This window comes from Panthera pardus, unplaced genomic scaffold (genome assembly GCF_024362965.1).
Source record: "Panthera pardus isolate Hobbes unplaced genomic scaffold, ASM2436296v1 HiC_scaffold_27, whole genome shotgun sequence".
NCBI classification, from domain to species: Eukaryota; Metazoa; Chordata; class Mammalia; order Carnivora; family Felidae; genus Panthera; species Panthera pardus.
In genome coordinates, this window is record NW_026526843.1 from 116,509,597 (window position 1) to 116,526,935 (window position 17,339).

General features: G+C 39.1%; 1 pseudogene; it reads left to right on the forward strand.

The window, feature by feature from the left end:
- Nucleotides 1-891: 891 nt before the first annotated feature.
- On the forward strand, nt 892-1,013 carry LOC128774045 (U4 spliceosomal RNA; annotated as a pseudogene).
- The last annotated feature ends 16,326 nt before the right edge of the window (nt 1,014-17,339 follow it).

The window sequence follows — 17,339 nt, forward strand, 5'->3', positions numbered from 1 at the left end:
AACTTGTCTTGCATGTAGTAAAATCTAGACTAAACTTGGCAAGTTTGGGTTCAAAAGTAACTGAAAATGATTTTCATATCTCATTTTTTAGAGGTTGACATTTACTACAAATACGATATTTTAGGGATGCTCGGGGACATTGAGGCTTCCACCCCCAATCTTACTCTGCCTATGCGCACAATAGTCCCCAATGAGAACATTCAGAAGGATGATTCTGAGGTATTGCCACAGCTTGTTTCATGCCACCCAAAAGATTAGATTTTCAACATCACTGTTGTGTGGATTGTATGGTAATGACTGGATTGTATGGTAATGATTTTCTTTGATAGACCTCAAAAGAGTTGCCATATTCTTTATTGTGGTGGCAAATCTCTCTCTCTGGCCCAGGCCTGGCCCAGTGAAATATCGTGTCTCCCCACCAAACAGAATCATTCCTTGTTCTTGCTACCTGAACATGGGGAGAAAGCAACCCGAGTGGAAAGGAAGCAGCCAAAACCTGACTGGGGTGACATCTTTCCCACCCCATGGAGAGGATGATGTACAATAACAATGTGTGAAACTAACTTATAAAGAGAAGCAGAAACAAGTTGAAATCCCAATGGGTAAAGCGTCTTGGTAGTGGGGTTCCCTGATTTTTCAGATTCTGCGGCTTTTGCTTAGGTTCATTGAGCTACCTGGCTATCAAGGGCAATAGTTCTTTTTTCTCGAAGTTGGTTTCAGATGGGTTTTTGCCGCTTGCAACCAGGAGTCCTAATGAATGTAATAGTCAACATACTGAATACCTGCTGACAGGGCCACTATTTTTGTATGTAGCAAAAGCAGGAAAGTGAGCCAAATTATTTTGGACGTTTGAAATACGTTTGTTATGACGTTTGAAATGTAGAGGATTGTAGCTTTGTACAGGGGCAGGATCGTAGTCAATGAGGTTTATCTGAACTGTGATTATTGCTAATTGAAAACTTTTCCCGATATCCCACTGTGACGATGTGAAATATAAAAGATTCTACCAAAGGTGGTACTGGCGTGGTGCAAGGTTGTCCACAAACAAGCCTTATACCAGATTTAATTTTTCATTGTATGGGTGTGCAATTAAAGTTTAATAGCAAATAATTATTACGTATAATGATAAATCACATCCCCGGTTTGCACACGGTTTTCTGAGCGTGGCACGCAGAAGCCTGGCTTGTGCATACGGTCTCATGAATGTTGGTTTGTTGCATGAAGAGGCTAGAGAGGATGGAGAAAGACCAGTTCTCATATAGGAACAGAAAGAGGTGAAAATGTTAAATTCTTCTGCTTTTCTTTACTCAGCACTTGGTTTCCGTTGGAGGAAAATAGTGTATCTGATTCTCAATCAGATTCTCAATCACTAGCACCCAGCCAGGAAAGGTTGTAATTAAACCTGAGGAGTTTGCACAGACAAGATAAGATTTACTTAGGGACTATATAAACATGTGGCTGGAAAGAGGTTGGGTTCTAATTTAAGGGATTGTAAGACCTGCAGCCCTAATTCTTTTTTAAAAAATATCTTATTTTTAACTAATCTCCACACCGAATGTGGGGCTTGAACCCATAACCCCGAGATCAAGAGTCACACGCTCCTCCGACTGAGCCACCCAGGTGTGCCACGCACCTTTATTTTTATTTTTAGAGGGAGAGTGCGAGTGCGAGGCGGGGAGAGGGGCAGAGTTGGAGAGAGAGATGATCTTAAGCAGGCTCCATGCTTAGCACGGAGTCCTACGCAGGGCTTGATCTCACGACCCTGGAATCATGACCTGAGTGGAAATCGAGTTGGATGCTCAACCGACTGAGCCACCCAGGCACCGCAGCAATCCTAATTCTTACTGGTAGTACTCCCCCAGAGTCCCATCTCAATCCCACTGAGGGGGCCAGCTGTAACCTGCAAAATCAGGAATCCCACACCTTTGTCTCTACTCCAGACACTCTGCTCACAGTGTCAGACCCTGGTCTTCAAACTACCTGCTTGTCTTGTACCCATGGAATACCCAAAATATCTCAAATGCAGTGAGTCCAAAATGAAACTCATCACCTTTCTCCCTAAACTTGCTGCTGTGTCTCAGTAAATTTCAGTGGCTAAATCATTATACATTCTATCGTTCATGTCATATGTCTGGATAACACCTATTCACTTTTCTTCCTCACTTTCACCATTCAATCAGTTCTTCCTAAACAACTCTAAAAATTTGTGGTCATCCTTCACACCCCCTTTCTCTCTGCCCTCTCACTGATCCTGCACCAAGTTCTGTCACCTAAACACTTGTCCAACTTATTTTATTTTTTTCCATCTCTGCTATTGCCACAGTGGTCTGAGCCACTGCTACCCTTCTCCTGGATCAGCATGGTAACCTCGTAACCGGATGCCTTGCTTCTAGTCTGGACTCTGTACAGTCTTTTCTCCATGGTGCAGATGAGATGGGTGTTTAATATGTAAATCTGCCATGATACTCCATTGTTTTTGATCTCTCAGGGGCTTCCCTTTGCTCTTAGAAAAAAATGACATGGTTCACAAGACTCTGTGTAGTCTGGATATGGTCTTTCTCATGGTACTCTACTCCTTTCTTACATTATGTATGCTGTTCTTGTCCCTGTTCCTTTAACATCCTAGCCACAATGTTCTTTAGTCACCCTTGTTTTTTTTTTTTATTGAAGTGTAAATAACATACAGTGCTATATTAGTTTTAGGTATACAATGTAATGATTCAACAATTCCGTACATTACTTGATAAGGGGTTAATATCCAGAATATGCAAGGAACGTACACAGCTCAGCACCAGGGAAAAAATACAATTGAAAATGTGCAGAGGACGGGGCACCTGGGTGGCTCAGTTGGTCGAGCATCTGACTCTTGATTTCAGCTCAAGTCATGATCCCAGGGTCATGGGATCAAGCCCCGCATTGGGCTCTGCACTGAGTGTGGAGCCTGCTTAAAATTCTGCCTTACTCTACCTCTCTCCTCTGCCCTGCCCCTCTCCCCTGCTCGTGCTCTCGCGCTCTCTCTTTCTGTCACAAAACAAAGCAAAACATAATGAGATATCACCTCACACCTGTCAGAATGGCTAATATCAACAACATAAGAAACAAGTGTTGGCGAGAATGTGGAGGCAAAGGCACCCTGATGCACTGTTGGTGGAAATGCAAACTGGTGCAGCCGCTGTGGAAGACACCATGGAGGTTCCTGAAACAATTAAAGCTAGAACTACCATATGATCCATTGATTCCACTACTGAGGATCCGCCCCCCCCCCCCCCCCCCCCCCCCCGCAAATGAAAACATTAATTCCTTCACCCCTTTGCCTGGTTGCCAGGTTGGTCTTCCCAGAGCTCAGGAGTAGGCTCAGGTGCTCATTATATGTCCACTGGTCCCTTCGTTTTATCTTAGTGTTCATCTGAGATTATCATTATACATTCATTTGTATAGTGATTTGTCTCTCACTAAACTGTACCTTCTTTTTTTTTTTTTTAAATTGTACCTTTATGAGATGCAGGTCTTTTCTTTTACAGCGTATTCCTAGAGCCTTCCAGTTTTCCACTCACTTGACATAATGGTGATTCAGTATATTTGAAATAGGACTATTAATGCTTTACAGCATGTGTAATAGGCATTAAGTAGGCTTGGGGGACCAATGGGTAAACCTGATAAGCATCATTTATAATATAGTTTCATTTAGAAAATATTGTTTAAGAACCACCAAACTGTAAATGAGTTTCTGAGACCTCCCAGTAAAAAAATTAGAAACTCTTAAATTATAGCTATTCAATACACCTGTTATTAACTTTTGTCTTAGTAATACAACAACATACAGACTATATTATAAGAAAGTGTTTAGAAATGAATAGATATTTAGGCAAAAGGCTTATATATCATTTATGAATGCCTCTTACCCTTTATGTTAGAGCTACATAGGAGAACAGGGACTAGATCTATTTTTACTTACCAGTACCTTGTGCCCCGTGCAACGTCTGTGACAGAAGAAAACTTCAGTAAGTTTTTGTTGATGAATGAATGATGCTGTTTTGTTCGCTTACTTTTGGCCTTTTACTCCTGATGCAATATTTCTATTTCTACATCCCTTTTGCTTAATTAACTTATATTTGTCTTTTAAGCTTCAGTTCAGGCACCACCTCTTATGCAGTCTTCACAGATGTCAACTGCCCCTCTGTGTGTGACCATGTGCATGTATATGTCAGTGAACTTCCCATGCCGTGTGATTGGTATCTGTGTCTCAGTCTCTCCCTGTGTAATAGGACCTCTTTGAGGGGAACTCTGTCTCCAGTGCCTTCAAAACTCCTCTTGATTTCAGTTTAAATTAAAAACATGGATAAGTGGCCTGAATAGCTTTGATATAAATCCAAATCTATATATTTTTATTTCTCAAAATACAGTAAAAAGATAATACCCAAACAACAAAAAATAAATCCTGTTAAGATTTCTTAGTAGACACTCAAAATGGAAATCATATGCCAGAAATTTATCAGGTGTTGACTTTTGTTTATTTTTTCTTGAAGTTTATTTATTTTGAGAGAGAAAGAGAGAGAGAAAAAAGGGCATGGAAGATCTGAAGCAGGCTCTGTGCTGACAGCAGAGAGCCTAATGGGGGGCTTGAACTCACAAACTGTGAGATCATGACCTGAGCCGACTGAGCCACCCAGGTACCCCCAGGTATTGACTTTTAAAACAAAAAACCCAAGGTTACATTTTATAAAAACACCTTCTTAAACGCAGCAAACTAGCCATCTAGTGAATACTAAAGATCCAAGCATAAAAAGTCATTGCAGAAAAAAGTCATTGTGGAACATTGCACTTAGCAGTGAATTAGGAAAGCTTTTCCTCTGAGATGGGGAATGAGACCAGGATGCCGACTGTACCTCAGTCCTATTCAGTACTGAGGTCTGAGCCAGAATGGTAAGGCAAGGGCAAATGATTCAAGGGCAGAAAACCATCATTATTCTCAAATGACACCACTGTCTATGTAAAAAAAAAAAAAAATTCCAAAGCTCTATCTGTAGATAAACTACAAGGATTAATAAGTACATTTAGTAAGGTTGTTGCACAGAAAGATAGTTGTATTTCTGTATGCCAGCAATAATCAAGTAGAAAATGAAATTTGAAATACCATTTTCAATAGCATAAAAAAATGTCAGACACCTGGAATAAATCTAATAAAAGATGCAAAAAGTGCATCGTTATTGAGAGAAATGAAAAAGACCTAAGTAAATGGAGGAATAGTGCAGTTCTGGCAGGTTTTTAAAAATTGACAAACACATTCTAAAATTTGTGTGAAAGAAAAGGGTCAGCAATTGTAGAGAAAACTTTGAAGAACAAGGACAAACCTGGAGGATTTATATTGTCAGATATCATGGCGTATTATAAAGCTGCAGGATTTAAGATACTGTGGTGTGAACATAAGAACAGAAAAATGGAGGTGAGCCTGGGGGGCTCAGTCGGTTAAGTGGCCGACTTGGTTTCAGCTCAGGTCACGATCTCATGATTCATGATTTCCAGCCCTGCATTGGGCTCTGCGCAGACAGTGTGGAGCCTGCTTTCAATTCTCTCTCTCCCTTTCTCTCTCTCTCTCTGCCCCTCCCACACTCTCTCTCTTTCTCTCTCAAAATAAGTAAACTTTAAAAAAGAATAGAAAAATAGACAAACTGAACAGAAAAGAGAGTCCAGAAATAGACCCACACATGTCACTTGAATTATGAGAAAGGGATAGCTTCAGTGTGGTTGGGCAAGAGTGGTCTTTTTTCTTTTAAGATTTTAGTTTATTTTCAAAAATTTTAAAGGTTATTTATTTATTTTGAGAGAGAAAGCATGCATGTGAGCGGGGGAGGAACAGAGAGAGAGAACCCCAAGCAGGCTTCGCGCTGTCAGCACAGAGCCCAACATGGGGCTCAGACCCACAAGCTATGAGATCATGACCTGAGCTGAAACCAAGAATAGGATGCTTAACAGACTGAACCACCCAGGCTCCCCTTAAGATTTTAGTTTTAAGTGATCTCTACATCCAATGTGGGGCTTGAACTTACAACCCTGAAATCAAGAGTCACGTGCTCGACCAACTGAGCCAGCCAGGTGCCCCAGGGATGGTCTTTTAAATAAGTGATGCTGAGTCAACTCCATGCCCATATGAAAAAGGTATCTTGACCCTCTCACTCAGCCATATGCCAAAATCAATCTCAGATGGGTTGTAGATGTATATGTGAACGGTAAAAACAACAAAACATTTAGAAGAAAGCATAGGAGGATGTCTTACTGACTTCAGAGGTAGCAAAATATTGCCACCTACAAGCACTAATTAAAAAGAAAAAAGTGTACTACATTGAAATTAAGAACTTCTGTTCATCAAAGGGCAGCATAAAAATAGTGGAAAAGCAAGTCACGGTGTGGGAGAGGATATTTGAAAAGTGATGAACTTCAGCAGGGAGATGCACATTGCCAAGATAATCATTTCATGCTCACTAGAGTGCCTTAAACGGAAAAGACCGATAATCCCTAGTTGCAAAGAGCTCCTAGACTGTCAGCTGTCTAAATAGCCTTCAACTGTAGACTGAATACATAAATTGTGATATATTGATACAATACAATACATCACAGAGAACAAACAGATGAATCTCTCGCTAATATTATTGAATGGAAGCCACACACGCTAGGCAGTAAGTACTGGGTAATTCTATTTACATGAAGTTCAAAAACAGACAAAAATAACGCAGAGTATTAAGAATTGAGCTAGTGTTTATCCTTGTGAGAAGGAACAAAAGAGGATATTCTGGGTGCTGGCAATGTCCTATTTTGTGATGTGGCCACTTGGTTACCTTTGTGAAAGTTTACTGACCTGTGCACTTATTATTTGTGTATTTTTCTTTTTTTAATAAGGTTTTTTTTTTTAAGTTTATTTATCTTAGAGGGCGAATGAGCGCATGTGCGCGTGCATGATCAGGGGAGGGGCAGAGAGAGAGGGAGACACAGAATCCGAAGCAGGCTCCAGGCTCTGAGCTGTCAGCACAGAGCCTGATGTGGGGCTTGAGCCCACAAACTGTGAGGTCATGACCTGAGCTGAAGTCAAGAGTCAGACCCTCAACTGACTGAACCACCCAGTGCCCCATGTGTGTATTTTTCTGTGTGTGTATATATGTCAATTTAAAAAATTGCCTGAAGAATTTGCTTACCAGAGAGGAAAGAGATACCAGAGATGAATTTTTAGAGAGTGCTTAGGAATTAATAAATAGAAGATTAATGACCTAAAACAAAAGTAGGCAGTCAACATGGGAGAAAATTGAAATGACAGAAGCATTTTAAAATATGTATCACTTCTTTAGTGTTTAGGGAAATATATCTTCAAACCACAATACCAATTTCACATTGTCAAATTGGCGAAAATGTAAAGGCTACGTAATGCAAAGTTCTGGAAAAGATACCAGTTGGGGAGAATTCTTATATGCTTTTAGTGGGAGTGCAAATGGACAAATCTGGTTTGGAGAACAATTTGGCCTTAGATGGTAAAGCTGAAGATGTACTGTAATTCCATTTTGAGGAATATATCTAGAAAATTCTTAACTTTATGTAACAGGAGACAAGTATGAGAATGTTTTTTCTAGTATTGCTTGTTGTAAAAAAGAAATATATGAAAATGATTGGGGTGGCTCAGTCAGTTGAGCGTCTGACTTTGGCTCAGGTAATGATCTCACGGTTCATGAGTTCGAGCTCCGTGTCGGGCTCTGTGGTGACAGCTCAGAGCCTGGAACCTGTTTCAGATTCTGTGTCCCCCTCTCTTTCTGCCCCTCCCCTGCTCGCGCTCTGTCTCAAAAATAAGTAAACATTAAAGAAATTTAAAAAGTATATGAAAATGATCTAAAAACATAACAGATGGAGAATGGATAAATATGTGTCATGTTCATACAATAGAGCACTATACAGCAAATAGCAGAAACATTGTATTAAAACCATAATAATGAGTAAAACATAATTTTAAAAACATGCAAAACAGTATATATGATGTATGATATTTGTGTAAAACTGCACAGCAGGGGCACCTGGGTGGCTCAGTCAGTTAAGTGTCCGACTCTGGATTTCGGCTCAGATCATGATCTCACGGTTTGTGAGTTCGAGCCCCGCACCAGTCTCTGCACTGACAGTGTGGAGCCTGCTCAGTTTCTCTCTCTCTCCCTCTTTCTCTGCCCCTCCCCTGCTCTCTCTCTCTGTCTCGCTCTCAAAAGTAAATAAAAATTAAAAAAAAAATTTAATAAATGCACAGCAGCAGTAAACAATAAATTCATGATGATGCCCATACGAAAGAAGACAAACAGGAGGGGGGAAGATGCACATGTTGGGGAGGGGTTGTTCCACTTGCATAATTGTATAGCTAATTATTTTGTACTTAAAATAACTGACACAGGATACAAGATAAAGAATTGATAAAGCTGTGTGGTAAGTATGCAGATAGTTGTTATTCTCTTTAACTTTCTCTGTTTGTAATATTTTACAATAAAAAGTTACACAGGAAGAAGAGGCAAAACACTGCTGTTTTCAAACAAAAGTAGAACCCCCTCCAGAAAAGAGCTACTTGTGCCCATGACACTTCACTCGGTACATCTTACTGATCAGTATCTTGTTCCTACATTCAAAAATGCATCCAAAAGCATAGCGAGTTGTTTTCAGACAATAATAGCTAACAATTACGTAATGCTTCCTTTGTCAGGGTCTTCCTGTCCCGCTCCCTCCCTGTCACTCTTTTTCTCCATCTCCCCTCCTTCTTCCCTTCTTTCCTTCCTTTTGTCTTTCAAACTTTTTTTTTTAATTGCAAGGAATTGCATTCATACAAAAACTGCATACAATCTAAATATATAGCTTACGAATTATTGTAAAGTGAAAGCTTATGTAACCAAACTGAGCCCTGCAGGAACACAGCTGGGGCAGCGCCCGGGAAGCCTCTGCTGGCTTCTATTCTAAGAGGCACACAGAAGCAGCAGGTGGTGGAGACTTTATTCCACCTAGGGTTGAGCTGGTTCCGTATTCTGCGTAATGTGTGCATGTGCACGCCATGTGTGTGCACCTGTCCCAATTTCCATATGTGGCAATTAAGAGATTCCTCTCTAACAACTAGGGTTACTGCAAAGATTGAATGGTAGCGTATTATAAAGTACTTAGTGCCCGGCAAGTAGAATTGTTTGCTTTCCTTTGCCCTGTTTCTCCTCCTCCCTCCCGACCCTCCCCCCTGTCAAGTGTAACCCCCAGACATAGACCTGAACACTGTTTTGAAGGCTTTCCTTTTCGGTAGGAATGTACGGGCGGGCAAACTCGTAAACAATGTGTCAAACAAGACATGTGAACTTTCCCCGATTGATCGAATACTGAGATGAACACATAAAAGTGTACAGTGGGCACAATTCAGAAATCAAGAGTCATAAAGAGACCTTTACCCTTTCTACCCAATGGTACTTTTACACCAAGGGGAAACATTTATACTGCAGTGAATCTGTAATGTGTATTTTGCATTTTGAGAGGTGTGTCCCAGCAGGAGAAACACAGTGACCGAGAGGCAGCAAGACTAGTGAAGAGAGGATTGTGCGCCGTGGTCCTGTTGATCAGTAACTCAGCCAAAAAGTACTTAGTATGTCCTGGATACTAGAGGAGAAACTGAGGAGGTGACAGCACAAATGCTTATCCGTGGCCTCAGGAAACGAGGGACTTGCCTGATGGACAAATTTACAAACTCAGTAAAGAAAAAAACAGTGTAATGATAAAGGAAGTAGAGAGCGCTTAGAGGAGCACAGAGAAGCAGGCAACTTCATGTTGGAAGGTCAGCGGAGGGTTTTCTGGAGGAGATACTTGTGCTGCAAGACAAGGATGATGTTGTCATGCATTCTTTACTCACTGTTTAAACTGTGTCATTTCAACCAGGTCTAAGCATTAATTCACTTCTCTTAGCTTCAATAACATTTTCCAGGCGATTTTATCATGACAGCTGGTTATTTTGCAGATTGGTCTCTTACAGACTTGAGACCAATAGACCTTGAAACAAGAGCATGAAAACAACAGAATGTAGAGTATTTGGACTTTTAAGTTGTTTCATAACTACAGAATGAAATATATGGACTGAAATATATATTACATATGTATTTTTTTCAGTTTACGTATGATTAGACTGTATTCTGCCCGCACCATTGATTGTCCATATCAACATTAAAAAACATTTTTTAGAGATTTTATTTTCAAGTAATCTCTTCACCCAACATGGGACTCGAACTCACAACCCCAAGATCAAGAGTCGCATGCTCTACCGACTGAGCCAGCTGGCACCACTTTGTCAACATTGTTTAAACTAGGTTTTAAGTTCCAAGGAACAACAGCAAAAAAAACAAAACAAAACAAAACAAAACAAAACAAAACCCAACGTGGCTAATAAGTTACTCTGAGCTATCAAATTATTCTGGAAGACAAATGAAGATAGCGGGCTTTAACATGAATTTAGTGGAAGAAACCAAAATAAAATAAATCTCAAAACCATGACATCACTGTTTCCTCCTAATGGCCCTATCTTTAGTCTTGAGAACACTTTAATCCTTTGACTCTCATTTTCATATACAAACTGAAAGTAGCCTTTCATGTTACCCTCCAAATTACAGCAATCATCAACCTCTTAAAGACTTTATATAAAGGCATAGTAAAGGACTAGAGTTGTAATTTGGAGATAAAAGGCCAGAAAACACTGGAGAAGCAAGCTGTGTCCTAGGAAGTTACATTAGCAGGTATGTTCTAAATCTCAACTGAATGACTGCTCTGCAGGTTTTTTAATAACGGCGGATTGTATGCAGAGGCCGTATGGAGGGGTCTCCAAAATCATTTGAATCTTTAGAATCCATCTGAATTGACTCAGCATTTCAACAAGCAATACAACTTTGGAAACAAGTACACTTGCGTCTCTTCTTTGAATCCACTGACCCCTCTGTGTTCTTCAGAGGGATGAAGCGTGCATCCCATTAACATTTCTTTCGCCAAGACCTCTGATGACCTTGTTGCTGTACTGACTGAGCCCCTCAGACTCCCCTCATCCTGTTTATGGTTGAGTAATATTACATTGTATATATATAGCACATCTTCTTTATCCTTTCATCTATCAGTGGACACTTAGGTGGTTTCCATGTCTGGTTTCCAAATAATGCTGCAGTGAGTGTAGAGGTGCATATATCTTTTTGAATTAGTGTTTTTGTTTTCTGCAGACAGATGCCCAGTAGTGTGGTTGGTGGGTCATATGGTAGTCCCATTTTTCATTGTTTGAGGAAACTCCATAGTGTTCTCAGTGGTGGTCGCACTAATTTGCATTCCCACCAACACTGCGTGAGGGTTCCTTTTTCTCCACATCCTCTCTAGCACTTTTTATTTCTTGCCGTTTTGATTCTAGCCATTCTGACAGGTGTAGGGTGACATCTCATTGTGGTTTTTTTGTTTGTTTAAAATTTTTCCTCTCATTTCTGTTTTTTTTTTTTTTTTAAAGCTTATTGGGTGGAATTTCTACACCCAACAGGGGCTTGAACTCACAACCCTGAGATCAAGAGTCGTATGCTCTTCTGGCTGAGCCAGGCAGGTACCCCTCTCGTTGTGGTTTTGATTTGCATTTCCCTGATGATTAGTGATGTTGAGCATTATTTTATGTGCCTGTTGATAATCTGTATGTTGTCTTTGTAAAAATATCTGTTCAGATCCTCTGCCCATTTTTAAAAGCGGATTGTTGTTTCTATTGAGTTATATGAGTTCTTTATATATTTTGGACATTAACCCCTAATCTGTATGATTTGCAAATATCTTCTCTCATTCAGTAGGTTGCCTTTTTCATTTGTTAATGGTTTCCTTTGCTGTGCAGAAGCTTTGTAGTTTGATATAGTCCCATTTATTTATTTTTCCTTCCAATTTCCTTGCCTTTGGAGTCACATCTAAAAAAATATTAGTAAGGCTGATGTCAAAGAGCTTACTACCTATATTTTTTCTAGGAGTTTTATGGTTTCAGGTCTTACATTCAAGTCCTTAATCCATTTTGACCTAATTTTTATACATGATGTAATATAGTGGCTCAGTTTTCTCACCACCACTTTTTTTTAAATTTAAATTCAAGTTAGTTAACATACAGTGTAGTATCGGTTTCAGGAGTAGAGCCCAGTGATTCATCACTTACATACAACACCCAGCGCTCATCCCACTAAGCTCCCTCCTTAATGCCCATCACCCATTTAGCCCATCCTCCCACCCACCTCCCTTCAGCAACCCTCAGTTTGTTCTCTGTATTTAAGAGTCTCTTATGGTTTGCCTCCCTCTCTATTTTTATCTTATTTTTCCTTCCCTTCCCCTATGTTCATCTGTTGTGTTTCTTAAATTCCACATATGAGTGAAATCACATGATATTCATCTTTCTCTGAGTGAGTTATTTCGCTTTGCATAATACATTCTAGTTCCATCCATGTTGTTGCACATGGCAAGATTTCATTCTTTTTGGTCGCCAATATTCCATTGTGTGTGTATATATACGTCTCGTCTTTAACCATTCATCAGTTGATGGACATTTGGGCTCTGTCCATTATTTGGCTATTGTTGATAGTGCTACTATAAACATTGGAGTGCATGTGCCCCTTCAAATCTGCATTTTTGTATCCTTTGGATAAATACCTAGTAGTGCAGTAGCTGGGTCATAGGGTAGTTCTACTTTTAGTTTTTTGAGGAACCTCCATACTGTTCTCCAGAGTGGCCTGAACCAGTTTGCATTCCCACCAACAGTGCAAGAGGGTTCCCGTTTCTCCACATCCTTGCCAGCATCTGTTGTTTCCTGAGTTGTTAATTTTAGCCATTCTGACAGGTTCCCATCACCACTTACTGAAGTGACTATCCTTTCCCCATTGTATATATGTATATGTTTAAGTAGGCTCCACACCCAACATGGGGCTTGAACTCATGACCCCGAGATCAAGAGTCACATGTTCTACTGACTGAGCCAGCCAGGAGCCCTCTGCATTGTATATTCTTGCCTCCTTTGTAGTGAATTAATTGACCAGATATGTGTGGGTTTATTTCTGGGTTCTCTGTTCTGTTCCATAGATCAATGTGTTTGTTTTTATGCCAATTCCATGCTGTTTACTATAGCTGTGCAATATCCTTTGAAATCAGGGAGCATGATACCTTGAGAAAGGTTTGTTCTTTCTCAAGACTGTTTTGGCAATTTGGGGTCTTTTTTGATTCCATACAAATTTTAACACTATTTATTCTGGCTCTGTGAAAAATGTCATTGGAATTTTGATAGGATTTCACTGAATCTGTAGATTGCTTTGGTTAGATTTGTTTCTAGGTATTTTATTCTTTATGATGTACTTATAAATGGGATTGTTTTCTTCATTTCTCTAATAGTTATTAGTGTATTGGTATCAGTGTTATTAGTGTATAGAAATAGCATATAGAAATTAGTGTGTAGAAATATACTCTATAGAAATAGTGTATAGACAGGTTTTTGTCTATTAATTTTGTATCCTGCAACTTTACTGAGTTCCTTTATTCTAACAGGTTTTTGGTGGAGTCTTAGGTTTTCCATATATATTATCATGTCATCTGCAAATAGTGACAGTTTTACTTCTTCCTTTCCAAGTTGTATGCTTTTTATTTCTTTTTCTTGCCTAATTGCTGTGCCTAGGACTTCCAGTACTATGTTGAATAAAGGGGGGATAGTGGGTATCCATCTTATTCCTGATCTTAGAGGAAAAGCTTTCAGCTTTTCACCATTGTGTATATTAGCTGTGGGTTTGTCATCTGTGGCCTTTATTATGTTGAGGTTTGTTCCCTCTGTACCCGCTTTGTTGAGAATTTTTATAATAAATGGATGTTGACTTTTGTCAAATACTTTTTCTGCATCTATTGAGATCTTCATATGACTGTTATCTTTTATTAATGTTGATTGATTTGTGAATATTGAATCATCCTTGTATCCCTGGAATGACTCCCACATGATCATGGTGTATGACCGTTTTCACGTATTGTTGAATTAGGTTTGCTAATATTTTGTTGAGCGTATTTGCATCTGTGTTCATCAGTGATGTTGACTTGTAATTTTCTTTTTTCTTTTATTAATGTTTATTATTTATTTTTGAGAGAGAGGCAGAGTGAGAGCAGGGGAGGGGCAGAGAGAGAGAGGGAGACACAGAATCCGAAGCAGGCTCCAGGCTCTGAGCTGTCGGCACAGAGCCCCACACAGAGCTTGAACTCACAAACCATGAGATCATGACCTGAGCCTAAGTCGGACACTCAACTGACTGAGCTATCCAGGTGCCCCTGGTAATTTTCTTTTCTTTTTTTTTGTGGCGTCCTTGTCTGGTTTTGGTATCAGAATAATGGTGGCCTCTGCTCGCTTCAGCAACACATATACAGAATAATGCTGACCTCATAAAATGAGTTTGGAAGCTTCCCCTTCCCCTTTTTAGTTTTAAGGAAGAGTTTGAGAAGGATTAGCCAAAATTCTTGTTTAAATGTTTGGTAGAATTTACCAGTGAAACCATCTGGTCCTGGGCTTTTCTGTGTTGGGATATTTTTTTAAATAAAAAATTTATTTATTTTGAGAGAGAAAGAGAGAGAGCAGGGGAGGGGAGAGATAGAGGGAGAGAGAGAATCCTAAGCAAGCTCCGTTCTGTCAGCACAGAGCCCAAGGTGGGGCTTAAACTCGTGGACTGCAAAATCATGACCTGAGCTGAAATCAAGAGTCGGATGCTTGGGGCACCTGGGTGGCTCAGTCGGTTGAGCATCCGACTTCAGCTCAGGTCATGATCTCACGGTTTGTGAGTTCGAGCCCTGCGTCGGTTTCTGTGCTGTCACTTCAGATCCTGGAGCCTGCTTCAGATACTGTGTCCTCTCTTTCTCTCTGCCCCTCCCTCGGTCATACTCTGTCTCTCAAAAAATGAATAAACGTTAAAAAAAAATAAAAAAAAAAAGAGATGCTTAATTGACTGAGCCACCCATGCACCCCTGTATTGGGAAATTTTTGATTACTGATTCAATTTCCTTACTAGTAATTAGCCTATTCATGTCTTCTACTTCTTTATCATCCAGTCTTGGATTGTAGATTTCTAAGACTGTATCCATTTCTTCTAGGTTGTCTAATATGTTGGCATATAATTGCTCATGGTAATCTCCTATGATCCTTTGTATTGCTATGGTATCAGTTGTAACTTTTCTTTCATTTCTGATTCTATATATTTGAGCCATCTTTTTTTTTCTTGGTGTATCTAGCTAAAGGTTTGTCAATTTTTATCTTTACAAAGAACAAGCTCTTAATTTCATTAATGTTTTTTACTGGTTTTTTAGTCTCTATATTATTTATTTCAACTCTCATCTTCATTATTTCCTTCCTTATATTAACTTTGGACTTCATTTTTTTATAGCTCCTTTAGGTGCAAAGTTAAATTGTTAGAGATTTCCCTTATTTCTTGAGGTAGACCTATATTGTTATGAACTTCACTGTTAGAACTGCTTTTACTGTATTCCATAGATTTTGGTATGCTGTATTTCTGTTTCCATTTGTCTGTAGATTTAAAAAAAAAATTCTCCTTTGATTTCTTCTATTACCCAGTGTTTTTTCAGTAACATGTTTAATCTTCATGTATTTATAGTTTTTTAAGTTTCTTTTTCTTGTAACTGACTTGTAGTTTCATACTATTGTGGTTGGAAAAGATGCTTGATATGATTTCAGTCGTCTTGAATTTATTGAGACATGTTTTGTGCCTTAACATGTAATCTATCCTGGGGAATGTTCCGTGTGCATTTGACAACAGTGTGTATTCCACTGTTTTTGGATGAAATGTTCTGTATATGTCTATTAAGTCCACCTGGTCTAATGTGTTAAGACTGATGTTTTCTTATTTATTTTTCTGTTTTGATGATCCATCCATTGATGTAAATGGGGTGATAAAATCCCCTACTAACATTATATTACTGTCATTTGCTCCCTTTGGGTCTGTTAATATTTGCTTTATATATTTTGGTGCTTCTGTGTTGGGTATGTGTATATGTATGTATATAGATATATATACATATATATGTATACATGTATATATTTTTTGAGGGTGCATATATATTTTTGAATGCTTTATCTTCTTGCTGGAATGATCCCTTTATTATTGTGTAGTGCCCCTATTTGTCTTTTATTGCAGTTTTTGTCTTACAGTCTATTTTGTCTGATATTGGCATAGCTACATCAGCTTTCTTTCCATTTTCACTTGCATGGAATATCTTTTTCCATCCCTTCACTTTCAGTCTTTTCTGCATTTTTATTTCTAAAGTGCATCTCTTATAGGCAGTATATAGATGTTTTCTTTTTTAAATCTAATTCAGCTGCTCTGTGTCTTTTGATTGGAGGATTTAGTCCATTTCATTTAAAGTACTTATTGATGGGCATGTACGTATTGCTATTCTTGGTTTTCTGGCTGTTTTTGTAGTTTTTTTTAATAAAGAATATTTTCTTTTTCTTTTTTCTTTAATATTTTGAGAGAGAGAGAGAGCGCACAAGTGGGGGAGGGCCAGGGAGAGAGGGAGACAGAGGATCCGAAGCAGGCTCCAAGCTGCCAGCTGCACAGAGGCCAATGCGGGGCTCGAACTCACAAACTGTAAGATGATGACCTGAGCCAAAGTCAGATGCTTAACCGACTGAGTCACCCAGGCGTCCTGTGTAGTGTTTTTTGTTTGTTTGTTTGTTTGTTTGTTTTTTACTGTTTGTTTAGAGAGTGCACACAAGTAGGGGAGGGGCAGTGAGAGGGAGAGAGAGAGAATCCCAAGCTGACTCTGTGCTACCAGCTCAGAGCCCGACAGGGGTCTCCATCTCATGAACTGTGAGATCATGACCTGAACCGAAATCAAGAGTTGGGTGCTTAACTGACTGAGCCACCCAGGTGCCCCTGTTTTTGTAATTTCTCTCTGTGCCTTCTTTTGTTCCTCTCTTATGGTTTAATGACTGTATTTGGTGTTATGTTTAGGTTCTTTATTCATTTTCTTTTGTGTATTTACTATAAGTTTTTGCTTTGTGGTTAGCATGAGGTTCACATATATCATCCTTTGTATATAACGGTTTATTTTAAGTTGGTAGCAACTTAAACTTGAGCACATTCTAAAACTCTACATTTTGATTCCCTCCACTACATTTTGTGTTTTTGGTGTCACTTTTTATATCTTTTAATTTTATATATCCCTTAACTAATTATTGCAGTTTTAATTTTACTACTTTTGTCTTTTAACCTTAGTAGCTTTGTGAGTGAATAATCCACAAACTTTACTATATATTTATATTTTCCAGTGAGATTTTT